At 43.7% G+C, this 12,853-nt stretch overlaps 1 protein-coding gene across 8 annotated transcripts in view; it reads left to right on the top strand.

Moving 5' to 3' along the window:
* The window catches only part of PACSIN3 (protein kinase C and casein kinase substrate in neurons 3), a 170,627-nt gene that overhangs the window by 92,512 nt on the left and 65,262 nt on the right, over window positions 1-12,853 (top strand). For 7 of the 8 annotated variants that reach the window (XM_073604350.1, XM_073604348.1, XM_073604349.1 and 4 more), the window contains one exon: window positions 8,561-8,640. The gene's annotated coding sequence lies outside the window, so the exon portion shown is untranslated. Of the gene's footprint in view, window positions 1-8,560; window positions 8,735-12,853 lie in introns of all 8 variants that reach the window. The other variant, XM_073604347.1, reaches the window with a different exon arrangement.

The following is a 12,853-nucleotide window of genomic DNA, read 5'->3' as shown; positions in this document are numbered from 1 at the left end:
GATCGATCAACTTGTGGACAACCAGTTTGCTGGATTCTCTTGCGATTTTCGCTAGAGGCTGCTGTAGCCGCTAGCGATAATCACTGTCTTACTCCTGGCGGGGACAGTTAAACCCACCAGATCTGTCATGCTGTTTTCATGTTACATTTTCAAAGCGTCAAGGTTTAGCGCTGAGCAGTGCGGGGCGTACCAAGATGGCCTCCGCCACCTTCCTACTGCTGGCATCCAGCTTCTTTCAAAATGTAACATTAAGAATAGCATCACAGATGTCAATATACAATTTTTATTTATATTCGCTCAGTTTATTGCTAAAATTCCTAAAATTTTAAGACGTAGCTGGGTGTAGTAAGATGTCCGCTGCCGCCTTCTGACTGCAGGTGTTCTGAGTAGCAAACCTGCTACATATGCGCAGTAAGTATTCAGCTGATGGAACGTCACTTCTGTTACCTAATCTGATGGGTTGCCGATTCTGACGGAACACCGGATCTGGTCCCTGAATGGGCAGGGCTCCAAACGCCAGTAGCATTCATTAAAAGACATGCTGCGGCTGAACAGCCCCATGTGCAAGAGGCCTTAGATGTACCTTTTTACTAAATAATTACTTTTAAGTCATTTTTTGTGTTTTTTTTTTTTGTGTTGTATTTTAGACCTTTAGGCTCGGTTCACACTGCTGCAACTTGGAATTCGACTTGAGACCTCCAAGTCGCGTGACACATGAATTCCCATGTTGGTCAATGAGAGCTGTCATAAAGCGGAGTTCCACCCAAAAAGTGGAAGCTCTGTTTATCTGACTGCTCACCCCCTCCGGTGCCACATTTGGCACCTTCCGGGGTGGAGGGGGTAGCGGGTATTTTTGACAGGTACCCGTCCCCACTTCCGAGAGATCTTGCTGCAGCGAGATCACTCGGAAGTTCGGCCCCCTCCTACTCTCTCCCCCCCTCCGCCGCCAGGCCATTCACAAAGCGCAGCGCTGTAGGGAACCAAAGGGGGAAGCAGGTGGGGGTTTTAACTAGCACATATTTGTTGTGCAAAAACCCTCAGGAAAATACAGACTGATCCTGAACCTAAAACTAATGAACCAGTCTGTATCCTACAAGAGGTTCTGTATGGAATTGATCTTTACGGTCAGAGCCTTGCTACCCCAGAATTGCTACATGGTGTCGCTAGATCTCAAGGACGCCTATCTCCACGTCCCTATCGCAGAAACTTTCTAGAAGTTTCTCCGTCTAGCGGTGAACATAGGAGAAACAATCCATCTGCAGTTTCAATCACTTCCATTTGGCCTATACTCGTCACCCCGAATCTTCATGAAGGTCACGGCAGAAGCCATGGCTTTTCTGCGGCTCAGAGGAGTCTCAATAATGGCATATGTGGACAACCTGCTCCTCTTCGCAGCATCTCCAAAACGGTTAACCAGAAATCTGGAACTGACAAAGGAAATCCTGACGGGTCTGGGGTGGCTGCTGTACCTGGAAAAGTGCAGCTTGATTCCGTCTCAGCGCATTATCTACCTAGGATACCTGCTAGACTCCACTCAGTTGAGAGTTTTTCTCCTGGCAGAAAAATTACAGAAATTGGACAAGGCAGTGGCCTCTCTCCAAAACAACCAGCAGATCTCTATAAGGGCAGCAGTGTAAACTCTGGGTCTACTAATGTCAACCATCCCAGCAGTTCAGTGGGCAGGGCTACATTTTCGTCCCCTTCAATCCTTTGTCCTAAAAACATGGGACCATAGCCAGGAATCGGTAGACACCTTAGTATACATTCCACCCCAGGTAAAAAGATCCCTTTGGTGGTGGAGGAAAATGGTGAACCTCTCGCAGGGTCATCTGTGGCTCATCCCAGTCTGCAGGGTGGTAACCACGGACACTAAGGCTGGGGCGCACACTTAGGAACCCTAATGGCACAGGGCACCTGGAGGGACAAGGAGCTCAAAAGGTCGTCCAATTGGAAAGCCGTCGGATTGGCACTCAGGTCCTTTAGGAGGGAACTACAACACCACCATCATTCAAGTGCGCTCAGACAACTCCTTGGTGGTCGCATATGTAAACGGGCAAGACGGCACGAGGAGCGGAATCCTGTTGACTTTAGCAACAGAAGTCTTGAGTTGGGCAGAGACCAACGCACTCTCCCTATCAGCGTTTTTTCTAAAAGGGGAAAGGAATGTGGTGGCGAACTTTCTCAGCAGATAGCAGCTGAGAGAGGACGATTGGGTCCTCAACCAGGAAGTCTTCAATCTAATATCCAAAAGAAGGGGACTCCAGAGGTAGACCTCTTCGCATCAAGGGACAACGCAAAAACATCCTGTTTCTTCTCCTTAAACAGGTGGGAAGACACCAATAGGGGTGGATGCTCTAACACAGAGTTGGCGTTTCAAAAAAATGCTATGCCTTCCCACCACTGGTCTTGGTACCGGCAATGCTGAGAAAATTTCAAACAGAGAACACCTCTCTGATCTTAGTGGCACCACATTGGCCCAGAAGGTCCTGGTTCTTGGTCCTCAAACAGTTGGCAGTAGAACTCCCATGGTTACTACCACTTCGGGAGGATCTCCTTTCACAGGGCCCTGACCTTTGTCCCCAGGTACATCGATGGAACCTAGTGGCCTGGCTACTGAAGAAGGGTTATTAAAAACCAAGGGTTTTTCAGAAAGGCTGATATCCACTCTCCTTTAATAGCAGAAAGAAGCAGACGTACCGGATCTACAAAAAGATCTGGGTATGCTTTAACGAATGGTGCGCAGGAAACTCCTTCCAGGTGCAGAGCCCCATAGCAGTTTTGAAGTTTTTTCAGTCCGGGGCAGATAAAAGGTTAGCCATGAGTACCCTAAAGGTATCAACACTTGGTGCATATTTGGAAAGCCAACACTAGTAAGGCATAGACCAGTGCAAGGCCCACCCTTCCCTAACAAAGCCACCATTTGAACCTTTAGAAAATTGTTCACTAAAGGATCTTACTTTCAAGACAATATTTTTGGTTGCAGTGACAACTGCTAGGAGGGTCAGCGAAATAGAGGCTTTATCAGTCAGACCCCTTTTTGGGTTTTTTTCCCAGATCAAGTTGTTTTCAAAACTGATCAGGCATTCTTGCCTAAAGTGGCTTTGAAGTTTTATAGAAGCCAGGAGATGGCTTTACCCACTTTTTGCCCTAATCCCTCAGAAGTAAAGGGAGTCTAAATTTCACACCTTAGCTGTAAGGAAATGTATCCTGCAGTACTTGGAACTGAGGAAAGCAGTAAGAAAGTCAAATTCTTTGTTTTTTATTTTCTGGGGCAAGAAAGGGGTATAAAGCGTCCCAATGCACTATTGCCAGATGGCTCAGGGTCACCATTGGCCAGGCCTATATGTTGACCGGAAAAGAAGTTCCTGTTGGTATAAAAGCACACTCTACTAGAGCTATGGCGGTGTCTCAAGCGGAAAGGGCTGGAGCGATGCCAGAGCTAATTTGAAAAGCAGCAATGTGGTCCAGTAGTATGTACATGCTGTGTGTTAGAAATATCATATAAATTGACAACTTTGTGTAGAAAAAAAAAAAAGTTTTCATTTTCTTTCCTTGTTTTTTGAAAACTTGTGGACAAAATGGACCTTTCAAATGACTCATAGAATATATGTTGGGGTGTTTGCTTTCGAAAATGGGGTCATTTTGTGGGTGTTTCCATTGTCCTGTTGCTCCAGGGCCTTCAAAAGATTGATGGGTCTTCACAAAATGATATGTGTAATTTATGCTCCTAGAACGCCTGGAGGTGCTACTTGGATGTTGGGCCTCTGTATGTGGCCAGGCTGTGTAAAAGTCTCACACATGCGGTATCACAATATTTAGGAGAAGTGGCAGAATGTATTTTGGGGTGTAATTGCAAGTATGCATGTGCTGTGTGTGATAAATAACTTGTTACTATGACAATTTTGTGTAAAAAAAAAAAAAAAAAAATACAAATTTTCCCAAGAATTGTGGGAAAAAATTAAAACTTCAAAAAACTCACCATGTCTCTTACTAAATACCTCGGACTGCCTATTTTCCAAAAAAGGGGTAATTTGGGGGGGTATTTACTGTCCTGGCTTGTTAAGCCCGGTACACACAATCAGAAAATCACATGAAAAAATACTGCTTTCGAAGAGATCATACGATAATCTGATTGTTTATTACAGAGCTTTCGAGAGCCGATCAGGACAGTTCATCCGATATTTGAACGGACATGCACAAAACTTTTTTGGTACAATACCAGATCATACGCTTTTTGTTTAACCACTTGCCTACAGGGCACTTGCACCCCCCTTCCTACCCAAGCCATTTTTCAGCTTTCAGCGCTGTCGCACTTAGAATGACAATTGCGTGCTACACTGTACCCAAACCAATTTTTTATCATTTTCTTCACACAAATAGAGCTTTCTTTTGGTGGTATTTAAAGTGGATGTAAACACATTTTTTTTTTTTTTATGTCATAATGTAGAGTATAAGATTTCCTATCATTTGATCCCAGTCTTGCCACACAGAGTTAATCCAGCTCTGAGCAATCCTCTTATTGTTCAGTGAGATAAAACTTGACAAACAGAGAAAAACTTTGTCAAATCCTCCCCCTTGCTGTGAGTGACAGGTGATTTACATATCTCGTGCACTAGCCTAAGACATGCATTATTTTTTAATTCCCTCCCACTCCTTTCTTCTGCTGCTCTGCCAGGATTGGATGTTCCACACCTCAGCATGATTTGGCATGCTGAAGTCATGTGGTTACTTTCTACTGACATCACGACTCCACCCACCAAGCTCCAGACAACAGACCCACCCACAGAATCTGCAGTTTTTCGGTTCTCATAACAGACAGAGGGGAGACATTTGACAGGTAAAGATACATGCAGGAGGCATGTATATCCTTATAGGTAACCCCTATGGCAATATAGAAAGGATGACATTGGGTTTACATCCACTTTAATCACTGCTGGGTTTTTTATTTTTTTACAAAAAACGAAACAAAAATTTGGAAAAAAAAATTTTTTTACTTCTTTTTTTTTTTCGTCACTAAATTTTGTAACTAAGTAATTTTTCGCCTTCACTGATGTGCGCTGATGGGCACTGATAGGCTGAACTGGTGGGCATTGATGAGGTGGCACTTATGGGCACTAATGAGGCGGCACTGATGAGGAGGCACTAATATGCCGCACTGGTGAGCACTGTAAGGTGGCACTGGTGGGCACTGATAGGCGGTACTGATGGACATTGGGTGGCACTGATGGGCGACACTGGGCATTGACAGCAGTGATGGCATTGACGGGCAGCACTGACTGGTATCGCTAATGGGCACTGATTGGTGGCACTGGTGGGCACTGATTGCTGCCACTGGTGGGCAATGATGGGTGCTGATTTGTGGCACTATATTTCAGTATTGTAATGAGGGCACTGATGATCAGTTCCCTGATTACATTCCTAAATGTCCCCCTGTGTGGAGATGCCGCTGATTGGCTTTCCTCGCCACACACTCTGCCAGTGTGAGGCGAGGAGCGCCGATTACCGACACTTCCTTGTTTACATGTGACCGGCTGTGATTGGACACAGCCGATCACATGGTTAAAGAGCCACGGACGCAGCTCTTTACAGAGATCGGGGTCACGTTGTCCTAGCAACACGGGGCGATCGCCGCTCTGCGCACCAGAGCGGCCGTTGTGGGACGACGTCATAAGACAGCTACCATAACGAGAGCCGCACCGCCCAGCTGTCATTTGATGGTGGGCGGCGGCAAGCAGTTAATCAGCTGCCGTTCGAAAATGCAGTACAAATACATTACAACACATGACATGACTTCGAAATTTTTATTCTGTCCTACGCAAATTTTCATGACTTTAGTAAGCTTCGATCTGAGATTAGCATGCAAAAAAAGGACGATCGTTCTGATAATCTCATCGTGTGTACCGGGCATTAGTGTCTCAAGGGTCATCAGTACATCAGGTGTGATCAATTTTCAGTGATTGGCACCATAGCTTGTAGACTCTATAACCTTCACACAGACTATATAATATACACTCATTTGGGCTATTTTTAACAATGATACGTAGCAGTATAAATTTTGGCCCAAATTTATGAAGAAAAATTACTTATTTGCAAAATTTTACAATAGAAACTTAAAAAAACAGTTTTCTCAAAAACTTCTTTTTTTTTTTGTTTGTATCTCAAAAAATAAAAAAACCCAGCGGTGATTAAGGCCTCATGCACACTGGACGTTAAAATAACATTATAAAAATGCCAGTAGCTTTGCGGTGAGTGTTTCAACATTTTTGCAATAGCGTTTTTTATGTTGTTCCATGTTAGTGTTTTTTTTTTTTCAATGGATCAAAAACATCAAATGCTGGTGAGCCACGTTTTTGGGCGTTTATCAGCGTTTTTTGACGTTGGTGCGTTTTTACAGCTGAAAAACTCCCCTCAGAACCCACTAGTTTTGTTTGTTTTTTTTGTTTGTTTTTTTTTTTTGTTTTTTTTTTTTTTTTTTTAAAGCCAAAAACTGCTAACAGCCTATGTCTGCATGGACACGTAAGATAACATGATGGGGAGTTTATTGACTGTAGAAAAAAACGTCTGGAGCCAAAAACAGCTGCTGTAAAAACGTCCAAAAAACATCCAGTGTGCATGAGGCCTAAATACCACAAAAAGAAAGCTCTGTGTGAAAAAAATTATAAAAATTTTGTTTGGGTACAGTGTTGTTTTGTCATTCAAAGTGTGAGAGCACTGAAAGCTGAAAAATTGGTCTGGGCAGGAAGGTGTACAAGTGCCCTGTATTGAAGTTGTTAAGGCATTAAAGCATGACATGTTAGGTATCCATTTACTTGCCTTAAATGGAACTTCCACTTTTTGGATTCCCCCCCCCCCCTCCGGTGTCACATTTGGCACCTTTTAGGGGGGAGGAGGGAGCAGATATCTGTCTAATACAGGTATTTGCTCCTACTTCCTGGCATAGATCACTGCGGTGCTTGCGGTGACCTACGCCACTTCCGGCGCCTACGTTCTCCTCCACCGCTGTGTTCTGTGAGACACAGAACACAGCAGGGACCCGAGAGGACACGCAGCGCGACTCGCGCATGCGCAGTAGGGAAAAAGGAAGAGAAGCCGCACGGCTTCACTTCCTTATTCCCTTACCGAGGATGGCGGTGGCAGCAGCCGAGAGCCGAAGGACGGATCGGCTTCGGCTGCTGACATCGCTGGACCCTGGGACAGGTAAGTGTCCATGTATTAAAAGTCAGCAGCTGCAGTATTTGTAGCTGCTGGATTTTAAGATTTTTTTTTTCTTCCGCTTTAACACCATCTTTCACATTCTACAAAAATATATACCATATATATATGTGAGTATAATCTCTCTCTCTCTCTCTCTCTCTCTCTCTCTCTCTCTCTCTCTCTCATTTATATAGATATCTATATCGATATTTATATATCTATAGATATCTATATATATATATATATATATATATATATATATATATATATATATATATATATATATATATATATATTCGATAGATAGATAGATAAATATATCTATCTGTCTGTCTGTCTATCTATCTATCTATCTATCTATCTATCTATCTATTTATTTGATATATATATTTGATATATATATTTTTATTTATATATTTGGGCTAACTTTACAGTTTTATTTTATTTATGAAAGTATTTTTTCTGAAAATATTGCATTTGAAAGACCGCTGTGCAAATACAGTGCGACATCATAAAATATTGCAACGACCACCATTTTATTCTCTAGGGTCTCTGCTAAAAATATATTGTTTGGGGATTCAAAGTAATTTTCTAGCAAAAAATACTGATTTTAAGCAACAAGTATTAGAAAAAGGCTTAGGCTTCAAGAGGTGAAATCCATCCTTTTTTTTTTTTTTTTTGTGATGCTCAGATGCAGTGTAGTTCCGCTTTTAACAACTCTCCTTTTGCAGTATGCTGCTAATCCCTTTGCTTGGTGTACTCTAGTTTAATTAGTATTGCAGAGGGGGGCCAACAAAGTGAGGGGAGTTATCCATACTTAGTGGGCCCTAGGCATCTGCGTTTACACCGCTGGCTACATTCATTTCACACGTGTCTTTTTTTTTTTTTTTTCTTTATGAATAATTTTACAGTCCTGTTTGGAATGTTATGAGATGATTTATGTATAACTTTGCTTTTATTTTAGTCCTTTTATTCCCTTTTAGCTCCTCAGTATGTTTTTATGAATAAGCCCTCTGATTTATGATGGGTTCTTCAGATGTCTCCAAAAAGGCGTGACTATTTCAAAAGGGTCGATGCAATTTAATATACCGATTGCAAGTCACCCTCCGGGTCTGGAGCCCTGGCCCACTCTCTCATGACAGGCCGTTTGAGTCATCAAGGGTTGCTTTGCTGGTGGCATTTGTTTGGGAAAGAGGGGGGGGGGGGGGAGTGCTGGAGGTGACTGACATCACTGGGCAGAGGGTGGCAAAGGCGTCAGGCTGGACACTGCTATATTGGGGTCTCCATATTTAGTCGAGCGTCATGTGAAAGTGAGTGTGCGTGTTTAGTATGCAGCTGCCACTGACTACTCATCTTCTTTCTGCAGATTTGGAAGAGCACAGGTCTGTGCAGGTCTGCCTCTCTCCCCCTCCTCCTTTTTCCTGAGGATCGTCTTCTGGCTGGAAGGTATGTGACTTGAATACAGTTTGCTGTTATGTAGGAAGCTGTGCACTTAGTTGGGGTGTCCTGTGCACTCGGGACCTGGGTGCCCTGTCTGTCGGTGAGTTCTGTTCATCTAGGGGGAATGGGTTTTAGGTGTAAAGTACATTTATCAATTTGTGTACCAATGCCCAGACATGTTTTTTTTTTTTCGTAATCTAAGCTGTTCCAGAGCAGCTTTGCAACACATGAAATCCAAAAGCAATCTCGGCAAACAAATGTCACCTGTTAGGTCATTGGAGAAAAGGATTGGACAATGTCTGGCTGTCCCTATTGGCAATAATGCAGACATAAGCAGGAACCGCATATCTACCTCTTGGAGATCATTTCCAACATGCACTATCCTTTTGGATGTTGCATCAAAATCCAATTATTCCGGGGTCTGGTCATTCCTTACAGAGCAATTAGTAGCTGTCATGTACTCAGGTAATGACTTTAAATGTCACAAGGATTGCAGTGATGTACAGAACCCAATTCACTTTTATTGTATTGGTAAACGGAGGTGAGTGCTGATTGACCGCTTTCAGGTATGCACCTTTCACATTGAGCGTTGTTCTGTTCATTGGGGTTATTACATCTTCAGGGGTTTATAATACAATAAAACTGCAAATGTGTGCCTAATTACATAGTCTTTGCAATGTAATTTTTATTAAAAAGGAGCAATGATGTACATGATATTCAATTAGTATAAAATGTTAATTTGTTAGAATATTTGTATTGAAGCAATAGTTCAGGGAAGGAAATTTTTGATATTTTTTATTATATTTTATATTTTTACTTGTGTGGTGATCATTATTTTTATTGTGATTTTTATACAGTTTTGAAGATTTTTTTTCTCTAGTCGTCTTGTTGTAGAATGTGATTTGCATGCCTCCCTAAAGCACACCTGTCATAGCAACCCTACCTCTGCTCTATTTTATAAACCTGTCATAGCATTCAAATGAAAGTGACAGCAGATATAAAAGAGCAGGTACCCTGCAGTGCTGTATCCTATTTTTATCACCCTAGACATTTCTCCTCTGTGCCTCAGTAGCCCTATTACATTAAAGTTATTGTCATTTTTTTTTCTTAAATAACATGTTCTACTTGCCTACTTCAATAGTTCTGCACAGAGCAGCTCCAATCCTCCTCTTCTCCGCTCCCCTGCTGCCTCTCCTGGCAAAAAATTCTCTTCATTAAGGTAATAAACTTTTTACATGCAGCTCCCCTAAATACTTGCCTGAGCCCGATCTTGATCCAGTGCTGTGCAGGTCTGCAGCAGCTCCTCTCCCCTCCCTCCACTCTCCCAGGCTTGGCTGAGAGCAGCAGGAGCCATTGGTGCAATCCGCCTGGCCCGTAAGCGAGCCCGCACGTGTGCCCCTATAGCACTCAGTGGTGGGAGGAGCCAGGAGTGCCAGCGGGGGACCCGAGATGAGGATTTGGGTTGCTCTGTGCAAAACCATTGCACAGAGCTGGTAAGTATGACATGTTTGTTATTTTAATGAGAGGGAAAAAAAGCTTTAGTATTAAGTGGAAGTAAAGTCAAAATGTAAAAATCCGCTGACAGGCTGGGTTTATGTAAGGGAAGAGACCCTAGAGGTCTCTCGTCATAAATCTCCCCCTTGTCAGCGGTAATGTGAGTTAAGCTTACGTGTGCTCAGCTGGGACTCCCGCGGCACTGTGGCTGGGCCAATCAGGTGACCGAGTTGACGAAACCTGGAAGGAAGACCGGGTGAAGATGGAAGCGCCTGGGGAACCGTGACAGCGCAGCGCTGCAGTGCTCTTGTTTGCAGGCAAGTCTGTCGTAAGGTACTAGTGTCCGGTGCATAATAGTACATTATGACTTAAATCTGAAGGGGGACCATTTTTGAGGCTTGTTATGGGGACTTTACTACCACTTTAAGGTAAAAATAAAAACCTTCAGCCTTTAAAACCACTTTAAAAATGTAAAAAAAACAAAAAACACAACTTTGAGCTTTTTTATATGGGGCAAAGTATTGACTCTCTTATACTTCCCACAATGTAACTCTGTGCCTGTGCAACTTTTCTTGGCCCTAAGCATTGACCCATGGGGGGGGGTAGGGGGCGGGGGGAACGGGTTGCCTAGACCAGGAAAGATCCCATGTATGTATACTATGCAGCTGCACAAATGCCTTTTGGTAATTAGGGGATCAATTTATGCAGAATGTGGGTTGATTGGGCATTGGTACCCACTCCCCTGGTCATGTAGACCTGGACAGTGCCTCTTCATAATGATATAGCCCATGCTTCTGGTTTAAAATATCCGAGGGGTTTCAGTCAGCAAGCACCTCCTTTTAATCCCTGCCTGACCAGCCCTGGATATACAGAATGCTTCTTCCATTTCCTTTTGGCAATATTTGGACTGGAAGTGAAAGGGGGTATTCTGTGGCCTTTTTCAACCAGGGCTCCATGGAACCCCTGGGCTCCTCCAAAGATTGCTTGAGCAGTGGTGGATTGATTTCCCATCTGATGGCGCTGCACAATTCCGGTCTAAATATCACTCAACGTGAGAAATTACATTGACTAGGCATGTCCACATTACTTATTCTTTATTACCTCATCTAACTTACTGATCATATTAATGTACTATGCTTTGTAGATAACATTTTTAGCATCGGAACCCCAAGACCCATAAATTATTTCAAGGGTTTCTCCATGGTGAAAAATTTGAGAGAGGCTGTTATAGAGCAAGTTTGAATCTCTGTGCCATCATGCATTTCTATACAGAGTAATCTATACATTGCAAATTATGTTGGTACTTGACCAGTAAATGCATAAAGAGGATCTTCACTTTCCCTGTGCTTTTTCCCCCACCCATTCCCTTTTTACCTGTAATGCTGGACTCATCAGAAGGCATACTTACTAGCCCAGGGGTTCCATTGTTGTCCCACTGTGACTGATTGATCCGGTGTCACAGCCCATGCCCTACGCTGCCATCTTGGTGTGTTCAGTTATTGGCAGCCCAACTGCCTGTTCCGGGTTCAGCCAGCCCAGGCCTCCAATGGCTCGGCCCACCTCCGCCCACCTTCTGCTTCCTGGGTTATATGAGCAGGATGTGCCAGAAGGCTGCAGGAATTGGATATGTCATTCTTGCCTAGGTGAGAATGCTGGGTGGGGGCCACAGACCTTGTTTTTTTTTTTTACAAAAATAGCCTGGAAAAAAAAACTGTTTATATAGCAAAGTGGGTGGCCAAAGCAGGGACTCTTTAAAGTTGGGGGAGGGTGGGCAAAAATTTCTCCCGCATGGGGCTCTTTGCTGACTAAAGCCCCGTACACACGATCGGACTTTCTGACAACAAAACCGTGGAGTTTTGTTCGAAGGGTGTTGGCTCAAACTTGTCTTGCATACACACGGTCACACAAATGTTGGCCAACAATTACAAACGTAGTGACGTACAAGACTTACGGCAAGCCGATGTGATATCTCCATTATGAACGCTAGTTTTACAAGACCGAGTGCTTCCGACTTGTCCTAGATTCCGAGCATGCTTGTTTGTACTTTGGTCCAACGGACTGGTGTACACACGATCGGAAAGTCCGACAACACACATTTGTTGGTGGAAAATTTCAGAACATGCTTTTTGGCGGAAAGTCCGACAATTTTCCGATGGAGCATACACACGGTCGGATTTTCTGCCAACAGCCTGACCGCCAACATTTCCCATTGGAAAATCTGATCGTGTGTACAGGGCATTAGTCTGCCACTGTGCCTAGACCTATGCAAATGGTGTCAATTTCTGCTTATTCTATTGGAGGGCTGCAAGGGGGAAGTGTCCTGGATTTCTGAAAGTGCTAAACAGCACTAGAGGGGTGCCTGCTGTTTATCCTTGGACAACGATGTGACAGGTGTGCATTAAGGACTGCTGCCAAAGCCCATGGTGTGTATTGCCTTGTTTCCACTGAGCGGATCGGTTCGGGTCGGTACAGTTTGAATGGCCTAGAATGGTCCGGTTTATTCTGGTGAGCATTTCCACTGCAAGTGGGACCACAAGGGGCCATACAGGGGTTTTCTGTCAGCCAATCAGTGGAATGTATCGTAGCGCCGCCCTAACCGAACCGTTCCATTTTCTATGGCCCCACATCTGAAGCAGTACCCTGAATGGAACGGTTTGGTTCGGTTGTATGGGCCACTTTTATAATGGAAACACCCAAAATAGCGTACCGTACCGAACCGATCCAC

The sequence above is a fragment of the Aquarana catesbeiana genome, linkage group LG11 (genome assembly GCF_042186555.1).
Source record: "Aquarana catesbeiana isolate 2022-GZ linkage group LG11, ASM4218655v1, whole genome shotgun sequence".
NCBI classification, from domain to species: Eukaryota; Metazoa; Chordata; class Amphibia; order Anura; family Ranidae; genus Aquarana; species Aquarana catesbeiana.
This window is presented reverse-complemented; position numbering and strand designations above follow the sequence as displayed.